Source organism: Lissotriton helveticus, chromosome 1_1 (assembly GCF_964261635.1).
Source record: "Lissotriton helveticus chromosome 1_1, aLisHel1.1, whole genome shotgun sequence".
NCBI classification, from domain to species: domain Eukaryota; kingdom Metazoa; phylum Chordata; class Amphibia; order Caudata; family Salamandridae; genus Lissotriton; species Lissotriton helveticus.
Window position 1 is genome coordinate 831,346,366 of NC_136057.1, and position 13,072 is coordinate 831,359,437.

Here is a 13,072-nt window from a genome sequence, read left to right on the forward strand (position 1 = left end):
ATTTCACCATAAGCCATGGCATATGCATATGGCATTTATTCATCTCAGTGTATGATGTCAAGTTGTGTGCGTTCTGACAGCAGTAAAGCTTGAAACAGAGACTACTCTTGTGGTTGAATCATGGCAGGTTGTGAGTGAACTATAGTTCACACTGGACACTAAAGCTGCTTGTACACTTTGCACACAAGGGCCGTACTTTTCAAAACTCTAGAGGGTAGGGTGGGATGTGCTGTGTTTCACTAAAGATGCTTGGGTTACTGCAGCCACAATGACTTTCCTGGTGGGGCCACCCTCTGAACCGCTTTAGGATTACTGAAGCGGTTGGCTTGTGGTGGCCGCTGGCCCATTTGATTTCGGCTTCCAGACTTACGTGATGGTACCAGCGGAAGCGCAGTAACTTTGGGGCGCTCTTGTCACTACCACCAGAGACTGTCATACAAACTACCAACAGCCAGGCAAACTGGCACGACAGCAGAAGGATATGGAACGGACACTATGCCACCCCCTATGCAAATGCAATTAAATAAGAACCTGCCAGCTATCGCAGATAATAATTCAACATTGCAGCAAGACATCAGTGCTGATTCTGCAGGCCTGGGGTTTCCGAGGGCAGACCACAACAAGTTAGCGGATAGGAGAAGGAGGTGAAGTTGGAGATCAGAGACCTTCACCAGCACAACTGGATCTGGTCTGACAAGTTGCAACTCTGACAGACATGGTACACACGCTGGAACATTGCGTGGAGGATGCGGAGGGCCGCAACAGATGGAGCAATATATGGGTGGTGGGCCTCCCAGAGGGTACGGTTGGTGATGACATTGTGGACTACCTAGAGAACGGGATGAGACAGGAGGTTGAACTGAACCTCCTGACACACTTCTGTGCCCTTGAGCGTGCTCACAGGGTCCTGGCCAGACCACCAGCCCCCTATGGGCCGCCCCATCCAGTCGTGGCTAAGCTCCTCCACTTTAAGGATTGAGATGTCTTAGTGCAATGAGCCTGGACAGATGGTCCATATCAAATTGGAAATGGGCAGGTCGCCCTATTTCTGGATTATATCCTTGCGGTACAGACTAAGAGAACATCCTTGACAGAGGTGAAGAGGGCATTGAGAGACGAACGACTGCAGTATACTCTCATGTTCCCAGCCATGCTGAATAGTATACTGGTTGAGAAAACCCATTTCTGTGAGGAGCCTCTGAAGGCATGGGACTAGCTGGAGTCCTACAGGTCTGCATTGGCCCGTCCCTCCGGCAGCAAGAGTCTTGTGAGAGTCACAGCAAACATAGAAAATGAGTCCGAAGGCCCAGGATTAGAAGTGCCTACTAAGGCGCAGATGGAACAGAAGAGGGCAGAGGTGCTTCTTGAAGCTGCAGACATTACTACGCAGGCAGGGTAAGCGGCAAGGAGTGGCTCCCCATCTAGGAAACAGACTGCAGACTGTAAAATACACATTAATTCATGCGCACGTATATGTTTAAATGCTTTCTTTATAATTCCCCTCTTATGAAGCACCCAATTAATTAGCAAGAACACCACTGACCCTCAAGGATGCAGCCAATATCTTTGGTGTGTCTACATTATCCACATGCAATAACTTTTACGCTTTTATTTTTAACCAACCTACGACACGCTTATCCAGGCCAACTTTGTACAGATAAGGATTGTCATGCTGAGTTTGGTAAAGGTCAGACAAAGGACACAGTGGGTCAGAAAATGTTTTTTTGTTACGAAATGTCTATATAAAATACATGCTTAGACCTAGCACAAATCTTTGTATCACCGATCCCTGTTGAAGTATCTATGAGCCTGTTGTAAAGTTTGCAAGCCCTAATTCTTTTTCAGCAACCCCCTCTTCGTCATTGTCTTTAGACCACTCACCCCCCGTTATTTCATACCCGTGCCCCTCTTATTACACGCACACACACACATACACACACACACACACACAGTCACACACAGTCACAAACACACACAGTCACACACCCACACAGTCACACACCCACACACACAGTTCTGTCATCTGACTATATAATCTCTCTCTGACAGCAGTCTCTCTGTAGTGTTTCCTCCTCTACTCTACCTCGTTACATTCTCCTGGTCACCTGTTTTATTTTCCTTTGATTTCCCCTTTGTTCTTTCCTGTATTTCTGAAAATAAGCGCCTTACTTAGGCATGAGTCCAGAGACAGCTGGTGATGGAGACTTGCGTTCACTGACACTCTTGTGTTTTATTAGAGAGCTGCGAGGCGGAGTGAAGGAAAGTGAAGCTATAACTGAACAAAAACAAGCGCTGGATAATTGTTTTCTAGGGAAGGCACGTTCCAAGCTCAAGAGATGAGAGCAAACTGCTGATGCTCCTTGTTAGCAGAAGGGAAACAGTGAGGCTTGGAAGGTTACATAGGATAATGTTATTTCATTGTACATCCAATTAAGGTTATTGCCTTACTTCAGCTGAGTAGATAATTTTAATATTGAAGCTGCGTATTTTTAGCAGCACAACTAAAAATGTGAGTATTCACCATTGGAATGTTAAATGCGAGTTTGTGCAGGAGTTATTATGTATTTAACTAAGCGTGTGTATGTCTGTGTAATACATGTGAACAATGATGAGTATCCCATACATGTACAAGTGTTGTATGCATTGCCAGTGTATGAGGTTTGTATTTGCTTGTGCCCATGTGTTTGCGTACAGTGGGTATGCTTTTGTATTTGTTTATGATTCTTTTCCTCTTTTTACGGACTTTTGTTGTCACCACTCACCCAGAACAGAGAGCACTCCCACGATTTTACTTGCACTCATACACTTTTCCCACACTTAACTTATTATTAATCCCATACGTGAAACCTAATGCATTTACTTGTTTGTTTTAATATTTACCAGCTGCAGCTAGCGAGTATAGCTGAAACATGGGGTCTCAGAGTGATTTCCTATGCTGATGATACCCAAATGCTTTTATCCTTTCAGGAGGTGGATTCTTGGGCTCTAAACTCTTTTAAAAAGGGTCTAAAGTCTGTTGGAAATTGGATGAGTAATAATTTCCTCAGGCTTAACTCTGACAAAAAAGAGGTCCTCTTTTTTAGTACTATGTGCCACCCTGACTCATGAGATTGGTGCTCCTCACTCCCCTGCATCAACTGCCAGGAACCTTGGGATAAGTTTTGACTCTGATCTTTCCTTTGCTTCCTAAGTGAAAACTGTATCGGCCAGTTGTTTTGGCACTCTAAAATCTCTAAGAAGAATGCTACATCTTGTGCCAAAGGTCACGCATAAGACCACTGTTCACTCTTTAGTGATGTCCAAACTGGACTACGCGAATAGTCTTTGTCTGTGCTTACCTGCTTACTTACTGAGTTGTCTACTGATTGTGCTAAATGCAGCTGCCAGACTGATGTTGAAAATTCCAGTTTCTTATCATCAAAGTCCCATCTTCGACATCTTCATTGACTGCCTATTGTTAAGCGAGCCCAATTTAAGGTGCTCACCTTGGCTTTAGACCATAGAGAGCCTACATATTTAAGAAAGAGAATTAAGGCCTACTCCCAATCTTTGAGATGCAGCAGTCGAAAGCTAGACTCCTCGGATGAGAAAAGCAAGAAGAGGAGGAAAATTATTCAATTTCCTTACTGCTGGGCTCTGGAATGTCCTTCAAATTAACCTACGGTTTGCTTCATTAGAAGCAATTTTTTAGAAAAAATCTGAAAACTCTTCTTTTTAACTCTGCAGTCTAACTTCTTTCCTTGGATCTATGCTGCTAGCGCCAGGACAACTCTTCGGAGGCAGCGGGGCGCTCTACAAATTGTTTTGTATTGTATGAAATGTAATTCAGACTATGGTCAGAGTTTGCGAATAAAGGATTTGCTGATTCTATGACTTTTACTAGTAGTCGGCCTGTTATTCTCACAACCTTTCTATCCGCAACATATATAATTGCTAAGAAAGGCAATGGTAAGCTTAAATGGACCATTTGGTGAACAATGTCACAATATGTCTAAAAATAGTTCAAAAAATTCAAGATCAAAAGCAACAAATCAATTGCCCACATTAGGACACAATTCACTGATATGATTCCTGGGCAAAGAATTACGTATATGTTGGTTTTTTACCCTATAGAATAACAATAACATTTAAACAGACACAAAAATACTTATACAGAATCAAAACAGTCATAATAATACATACGTGAAAAAGCACATTATTTCATATGTGAGTTATGCAAAAAGTGTTTTTCAATCACTAAGAACAAGTGTTTGCCTAGTTTTTGGAACACCATATTAACCGGTAAAAGTCCACTATTTTATAAATAGTCTATCTAGGTACCAGTTAGTTGTTTTTTTTCTGTGTCCCTCCAGTGTACCACCTTTATTTATGGCATTCATGGTAGTTCTTCTGATGGTTCATTCCTTGCTTGGGGAGGAGAGATCCTAATGTGAAGGCCTTGCGGGAGATATGCTGTATTCAATGGGTCTCACACTGGACACATACAACTGGCCCTAGTTGCCCCTTAAGGGAATCTTCTTTATAGATTTGAGCTGTGGGCCAGCAGGGTCCCGATCCGGTATGATTTGAGCCACTGATCCACTGAGGAAGTCACATTCCTAGAAGGCACCGGTTCACAACAGCCTCATTTGTTTGAAAAAAGCTGGAGATCATGTGGGTATGTCAAATCGACCTGATAGGGAACCTGCTGGCCCGCAGCTTAAATCTACAAAGAAGATTCCATGATTTGTGAGAAGGAGAAAGGAGTCTGTGAGCACATGCCGTACTTAGTTATGACTTTATGAAGGGCTGCTTAGATACATATTACCAGCCCTGTCCTGTGGAGACCCTGGAATCATTAAGAGTCAAAACATGTCAACAACCCCCTAAGGAGGGCAACTGGACCAGTTTTCTGTGCCCAGTAGGAGGCCAATTGAATACAGCATCTCTACAGCCATGCCCGCGAATTAAGACCTCACCTTTCCTTTGGATTAAGCAAGGATTGGGCCAACACAAGAACTATCAAGGATAAGTATAGTACACCAGAGATGCACATAAAAACGGACTGGTACTTAGATGGACGATTTATAACATGGTGGATATTTTCTCTTTAATAGGGTTTGTTAAAAAAATAAGCAAAAGCTCATTCTTGGTGTTGGAAAAACACAATTTGTACGACATACTTATGAAATAATGTGCGTTTTCACGTATAGGTTGGTGTGAATATTTTGTTTTTTGTGTATAAGTATTTTTGTGTCTATGTTTGTTGTAATAAAGTAAAGAACCAACATACATGTAATTCATTACACAGGTAAACATATAATGATATCAGAGGAGTGTATCCTAATGTGGTCAGTTGATTTGTTGCATTTGATCTTCGTTGAATAATACATTTTGTAAAACACTCTCTGAAGTATGTCTTGAGGTATGTCTTGTAGTTGGTTTTTATGATTCGTGGTCCAACCCCAAGGATAGCAAATACCCACCCCCATTCCAGCTTGGGATTTTGGTCTACAAAGGGCCACTTCTGGCACACATTGGTTCTTGGATTGCATTGATACTACGGAGGGTAATGCTTTTGGGTGCACAGCTATGGATTGTCTCATTGGCTTGCTGCCACCTGGCACCTGTGCATACATGTCCCAGATTAGGACAAGTGCTCATTTGCCTGCTCTTGGTGATAGAAGGTCCCAGGCCAGGGTCACCATGGCATGCAGAGAGCAGGGCAATGTAAGGAAGGAAAATGCTACTTACCAGTATGCATCTGTTCTTGGCATGTAGAGCTGCAGATCCACACACTTTGCATTAGATCGCCATCGTGTGTTGGGCTCGGATGGTTGCACCTTGTTGTTGTCTTGGAAGAAGTCTTTGTAGTCATGAGATAGGGGACTCCTCCCTTGGACGTTCATGCGCATGGGCATCGACACCATCCTTAGATTGTTTTTCGCCATGATGGGAAATGATGGAGTTAGTAGAACAGAAAAAGATGTCCTTGTGTGTATATCTAAGTAAGCTAGTACTGGAACAGATACAGGTCCCGGGGAGGTGGGTGGTCGTGTGTGGATCTGCAGCTCCACATGTCAAGAACAGATGCATACTGGTAAGTAGCATTTTCCATTTGAGACATATGAGCTGCAGGTCACACACTTTGCATAGACTGTACAGCAGTATCTCCACTAACGGTGGTCACCTGTATCGGTTGCAGTAGTTTGAAAAAGTGTTTTAAGAACAGCTGGGCCTACAGAAGCCGGTTGCTTGGCCTGCGCGTCAACACAATAGTGTTTAGTGAGGGTGTATGTTGTAGACCATGTTGCTGCCTTACAAATGTCTTCTAGGGGAATGTTCCCTAAGAATGCCATAGAAGCCCCTAGTTTGCGTGTTGAATGCGCCCTGGGGGTATTGTCAATGTGAGTTTGGCTTTTTGGTAGCATATGTGTATACATTTAACAATCCACCTTGCAATCCCAGCTTTAGAGATGGGATTACCTTTATGCGGTGGGGAGAAAGCTACAAACAATTGTTTTGTTTTTCGAAAGGATTTAGTCCTGTCAATGTAATAAAGTAGAGCTCTTTTGATGTCTAGAGTGTGAAGAGCTATCTGTGCTACTGAGTCTTGGTTTTGAAAAAAAACACTGGTAACTCTACAGATTGGTTAAGATGAAAAGCAGAGATGACTTTAGGAAGGAATTTTGGATTTGTTCTGAGAACTACCTTTTTACGATGTATTTGTAAGAAGGGTTCTTCTTTGGTTAAAGCGTGGACCTCACTTACTCTTCTAAGAGAGGTGATTGTAATAAGGAAAGCTATTTTCCATGTGAGGAACTGAAGTTCAGATTTATGTAAAGGTTCAAATGGGGTCCCACTAGTAAGTACAATGTTGAGATTCAAGTCAAGTCAAGTCAGAATTTATATAGCGCACTACATACCCATAGGGTCTCAAGGCGCTTGAGGAAGGGGGGGAGGTTTACTTATCGAATATCCATGTTTTAAGTTGTTTTCTGAAGGCTAGGTGGTTTTGAGTAAGGCGGAGGTGGATGGGAAGGGAATTCCAGGTCTTGGCCGCTAAGTAGGAGAAGAATCTTCCTCCCATGGTGGTTTTGTGGATGCGCGGAACAGCGGCGAGGGCTTGGTTGGACGAACGCAGCTGGCGGGTGGGGGTGTAAAAGGAAAGGCGCGTGTTGAGACAATCAGGTCCAAGTTCGTATAGGGCTTTGTGTGCGTGGGTGAGGAGACGGAACGTAATTCTCTTGTTGACGGGGAGCCAGTGAAGGTCTTTCAGGTGAGCGGAGATGTGGTCTGTGCGGGGGATGTCTAGTATGAGTCTGGCTGAAGCATTTTGGATGCGTTGGAGTTTTTTCTGTAGTTTTGCGGTGGAGCCGGCGTAAAGGGTGTTTCCGTAGTCCAGACGGCTTGTGACCAGCGCGTGGGTGACAGTTTTTCTTGTTTCGGTGGGGATCCAGTGAAATGTTTTTTTGAGCATGCGTAGGATGTTGAAGCATGAAGATGAGACGGCGTTGACTTGTCTGGTCATCGAGAGTGAGGAGTCCAGGATGATGCCCAGGTTCCGTGCGTGGTCCGTCGGTATGGGGGCTTTTCCTAGGGCCGTTGGCCACCAAGAGTCGTCCCAGGCGGAAGGGGATGAGCCTAAGATGAGGACTTCCGTTTTGTCCGAGTTCAGTTTCAGACGGCTGTGCTTCATCCACTCGGCTACTTCTTTCATCCCTTCGTGTAGGTTGGTTTTGGCGGTGGTTGGGTCTTTGGTGAGTGAGAGGATCAGCTGAGTGTCATCAGCGTAGGAGATGATGTTGAGGTTGTGTTGACGTGCAATGGTTGCGAGGGGGCTCATGTAGACGTTGAAGAGGGTGGGGCTGAGAGATGATCCTTGCGGGACGCCGCAGATGACTTCGGTGGCCTCCGACTTAAAAGGGGGGAGGCGGACTCTCCGAGTTCTTCCAGCGAGGAACGAAATGATCCAGTCCAATGCTTTTCCTTGAATTCCGATGTTTCTGAGGCGTTGTATCAGGGTGCTATGGCAGACTGTGTCGAAGGCTGCGGAGAGGTCAAGGAGGATAAGGGCGACTGTGTCTCCGTTGTCCAGTAGTGTTCGAATGTCGTCTGTTGCTGCGATGAGGGCGGTCTCGGTGCTGGGTTTGGCTCGGAAGCCAGACTGTGAGGAGTCGAGTGATTTGTTGGTTTCGAGGAAGGTGGCGAGCTGATTGTTAATGGCTTTCTCAATGACTTTGGCAGGGAATGGGAGGAGCGAGATGGGGCGGTAGTTTTTGAGTTCGGTGGGGTCAGCTGTGGGTTTCTTCAGAAGGGCGCTGAGTTCGGCGTGTTTCCAGCTATCTGGGAATGTGGTGGAGTTAAGGGAGTGGTTGATGACATCTCGGAGATGGGGTGCGATAATGGAGTCTGCTTTGTTGAAGATGTGATGGGGACATGGGTCTGTAGGGGATCCTGAGTGGATGGAGTTCATCAGGCGAATGGTCTCTTCTGTGGTGATTGGGTTCCATTCGAAAAGGATATTCGGAGGAGGTAACGGTTCGGAGGTGAGTGGGGTGGACTGGTTTACAGGTTGGTTGTCAAAGCTGTTATGGATGTCGGCGATTTTGTTATGAAAGAATGAGGCAAGGGAGTCGCAGAGGACTTGAGAGGGGGTGATGTCGTTAGAGCTGGCGGTAGGGTTGGTGAATTCTTTGATGATGTTAAAAAGTTCCTTGCTGTTGTGGGCGTTGTTGTCTAGTCGGTCTTTGAGTGCTGATTTCTTGGCTGTTCGGATTAGTTGGTGGTGTTTGCGGGTGGCGTTTTTGAAGGCGGCTTGGGTGATAGTGTTTGGGTCTGTTTTCCAAGTTTTCTCAAGGGAACGACAGAGCTTCTTGGATTTCTTAAGGTCATCGTTGAACCAGGGGGCGTTCTTGCTTCCTTGCTTGATTTGATGTTTTTTCAAGGGTGCTAATTTGTTGGCGGTTTGGGTTAACCATTGTGTAAGGTTGATGGCGGCTTGGTTAGGGTTCGTTGAATAGGCAGGGGTTTTTTGAAGAAGCGATGATGAGATCTGGTCGATGGTTATTTTGTTCCAATTTCTTCGCAGAGTTGGTTGAGGGTGGTTGTGGATCGAGGTCTTATTGTAAATAAAGTGGATGCAGCTGTGGTCCGTCCAGTGGAGGGGTGTGGTATGAGTGAAGGAGATATGCTTGCTGGAAGTGAAGATCGGGTCGAGTGTGTGTCCTGCATAGTGTGTGGGGGTGTTAACAAGTTGTTTGAGTCCGAGATTGGCGAGGTTGTCCAGAAGGGTGGTGGTGTTACTGTCGTTGCTCTTTTCCAGATGGAAATTGAGGTCTCCCAGTAGAATGTATTCTTCCGAAGGGAGGGCGTGTGGGGTGATAAAGTCAGTGATGTCTTCGCTGAATTTTGTACGGGGTCCTGGTGGCCTGTAGAGGAGGGTGCCCCTAAGTGTTGTCTTGGGGTCGGTGTGGATCTGGAAGTGAAGGTGTTCGGCGATAGCGAGGTTGTCATCTGAGCTGGTTGAGACGCGGATGGTGTTCTTGTGGACGATGGCGATGCCTCCTCCTGTTTGGATGGGGCGGTCCTTACGGGTGATCTTGTAGCCGTCCGGGATGGCTATGGTGATGTCTGGAGCTGAAGAGGCATTCATCCAGGTTTCTGTTAGGAAGGCGATGTCCGGAGAAATGGTGTTGAGTAGATTCCAAAGGTCGATGGCGTGTTTGTGAACCGAGCGGGTGTTGAGAAGGATGCATTTGAGGTGGTTGGTGTTGGCTCTCTGTTTGGTGTTTGTGGATTTGGTTTGGGACTTGACGCAGGTGAATTTGCAGGAGTAGCAGGTGAAGGGTCCATGGGTGTGTCCTGGTGCTGCTTGGGCGCAGTTAGTGAGTCGGCCGGGGTTGAGTGCAAAGAGGGAGGAGGCGTCGTATGTAATGCGGGGAGGATGGGTGGAGCGGGGACCAGGGGGTCTGGCCCTGGGCGCGGTCCAGGCGCGGACGGGCGTAGACGGGCGTAGACGGGCTTACCTGTGGCGAACCTTCGGCGCGGCCGCAGCGCGTGGACGCTGCACGTAAATCCATCTGACACACACCAAAGAGGGTGGTAATAATGGAGGAATGATTCTTTTAAGCCCCTCAATAAAGGTTTTAATTGCTCGGACTCTAAAAAGTGACACGTGTTGTCTGTTTTGTAAGTAAGCGGCAAGTGCTGCTAGATGTAGACGTATGTCCACCAACACCAGATCTGTAAGTTGTCCTTGAGCCTGATTCCACTGATGTGCTAGACATTCCTGTAAGGGAAGCATATGAAGTCTTGCATAAGGTACAATAAATATGCAAGATGCTATCATGCCTATTAGTTGCGTGAACACTCTGGCTGGAAGAGAGTGTTGTGTTTGAAATTTGGTAATGAGAGCTTGTATACTGGCTATCCTGGCTGGACTGGGATACGCAAGAGCTGTGGAAGTGTTTATTGTGGCCCCTAGATATTGATATACATGAGAGGGCTGGAGATGCAACTTGGTGTAGTTGATTTTGAATCCCAAGTTGTGCGGTGTTTGTACGGTTTGATGGGTGTGTTGAACACACTTGCTGAATGACTTGGCTTTTATTAGCCAGTCGTCCAGATATTGGAAGGCATGAATTTGTTGTCTTCTTAGGTGTGCTGCTACCACTGCTAGGCATTTGGTAAACACTCTGGGTGCGGTGATGACTCCGAATGGAAGGACTTTGAACTGATAGTGTTGTCCGTCCTCTACGAACCTTAGATATTTCCTGTGAGAAGAATGTATAGGAATGTGCAAGTAGGCGTCCTTGAGATCTAGTGTGGCAAGGAAGTCTCCTTGTTGGAGCGCTGGAAGCATTTGTTAGAGAGTGATCATGTGAAAGTGATCCGGGTGTATAAACAGATCAAGGGATCTGAGGTCGAGTATTGGCCTTAGGGTCCCATCCTTTTTGGGGATTAGGAAATATAGGGAGTAAACTCCTGTTCCCTGATGTAGTAAGGAGACTGGCTCAATGGCTTGTTTTGAAGCAGTGAGAGAACTTCTTGTTTTAAAGGCGTAAGATGTTCTGTGGACATTGGGCGCTGCTTGGGTGGTATGTTTGGGGGGGTAGCTGTAAGTTCCAGGCAGTAACCATATTGGATAATTAGTCTTATCCACTTGTCTGTTGTAATGGAGTTCCAGACAGGTTGGCACTGCGATAATTTTCCCCCGACCAGAGTGGAATGGCCTGGGGGGAGTGGAGGTAAGTCACTGTTTAGAAGCCGAGGAGGTGCGAGTGTTATTGTTACCGCAGTCTCTCCCTTTGTTGTTAGTCCCCCTGTAACCTCCTCTAAAATATCCTCTGTTGGGGAATGTTTGGGTGGTGGTTTTGAAGGAAGATGAGGTATCTGTACTGATGTTTTTAGAGGCTCCTTTATAAACGGAGCGACAATAGGTGTCACGTGTGTGTGGAGACTGTAGTGCTCCCATGGACTTTGCAGTCTCTGTGTCTTTCTTCATTTTTCAAGAGTTGTGTCCATAGCCGGTCCAAAAAGGTGTTCTTGATTGAACGGCTGATTTAGAATGGTTGTCTGGACCTCTTGCTTAAAGCCTGAAGTGCGTAGCCATGCATGTCGTCTGAGCAGTACACTAGTATTAATGGACTAGAAGCAGTGTCTGCTGCATCAAGGGAGCATTTAATTGAGGTATTTGTTATTAATTTTCCTTCTTGAATTAGGTCATTTGCTTGAGTTTTGTATTGGTCCGGTAAATGCTGTAATAGGGTCTCCAGCTGGTCGTAGTGGGCCCTATCATATTTAGCCAGCACTGCTTGAGTGTTAGCTATGCACCAGTGATTGGCAGCCTGCGCAGCTACCCTTTTGCCAGATGCCTCTACTAATTAGGATTCTTTATCAAGGGTGGTGCATTCCCTGAGGTTTGTGAATTGGCGCGCTTCCTAGCGTTGCAAACTACTAGTGAATCCAAAAGCAGCTGTACTTTTATATTGGCAGTGTCGTCAGGGGCAGGTCTATATTTCTTATTGATTCTAGGATTTACAATCCTGGCTCATACCCCTTTAGTCATCATCATCATCTTGTGGTGGTGTATGTGGTGGAGAAGTTACAGGTTGAGGTGGTGTAATTGGTTTAGGGAGAGGAAGGGGATTGGAAGGAAAGACAGGAGATGAAGGAGGCATAGGTGAAGTGGCACAGTTCTTCTTGTTGATCCTTCTTGTTGACAGGCACTGGAGTGTCTGAGTCCCTGTTGTTGGATGGCACAGCTGTGAATGTCCTGTTTTGGGATTAATGTAGATATTTTTCTGTTTGGGATCAACAGGATTCGGATGAAAAAGTTCCTCTTCCTCAATAACCGCTTTTGGCGTTTTTTTTTCCGGTTCCGAGCGGGGTTGAGTTTTATGGTCTTTGGCCTTAGGAGGCGTGGTAGAATCCTTTGGCTTGTTTTTCGGCTCCAAAGGCATGGGTTTCGGCGCCGAAGCATGATCTTTAGGCTTGAAAGTGTTCGAAGCTGTTTTATCCATAGGCCTGGAGGTGTTCTAGGCTGATTTGTCTTTTGGCACGGAAGGAATCGGAACCAATTTCAGAGCAGAGTGTTCTTTTGGCTTTGGTGCCGAAGGTGCCGGTGGGACTATTACATGCGGTTTTCTCGTCCCGAGCTACCAGAAGGCCTGTATTTCTTCTTTGGAGCCAGGCCCGGAAGCGGGGCTTCTGAAGTGTGCTTTCGGTCACGACTGGGACCAACAGGCGAAGTTTTGACCAGTGCCTTTTGTTTTGGTGGAGTGGTTGGGGCAGGGGCAGTAGTACTCACTCGTTGACCAGGAGTGATGGGGGCATCCGAGTCTTCTGCCACTGACACAATTTCCAGATCTTCGGTATCTTCTTCCGGAACATCTGGGCCTTCGTCGAAGATGTCCACTGGTTCCGGAGCTCATCTCTGCACCATGATGTGTCATCGAGCCCGACGATCTAGGATAGTCTTTTTTGATCGAAAAGAGGCGCAGGCTTGGCAGCTGGATTGGTTGTGTTCTAGCGAGAGGCACAGATTCAGACCGTATGATGGTCACTGTGTGGGAACTTTGCTCCAGACTGG

General features: G+C 46.1%; 1 protein-coding gene across 2 annotated transcripts in view; it reads right to left on the minus strand.

Moving 5' to 3' along the window:
• Positions 1 to 13,072, minus strand: part of WASHC4 (WASH complex subunit 4) — a 1,268,393-nt gene that overhangs the window by 922,864 nt on the left and 332,457 nt on the right. The window lies entirely within an intron of this gene.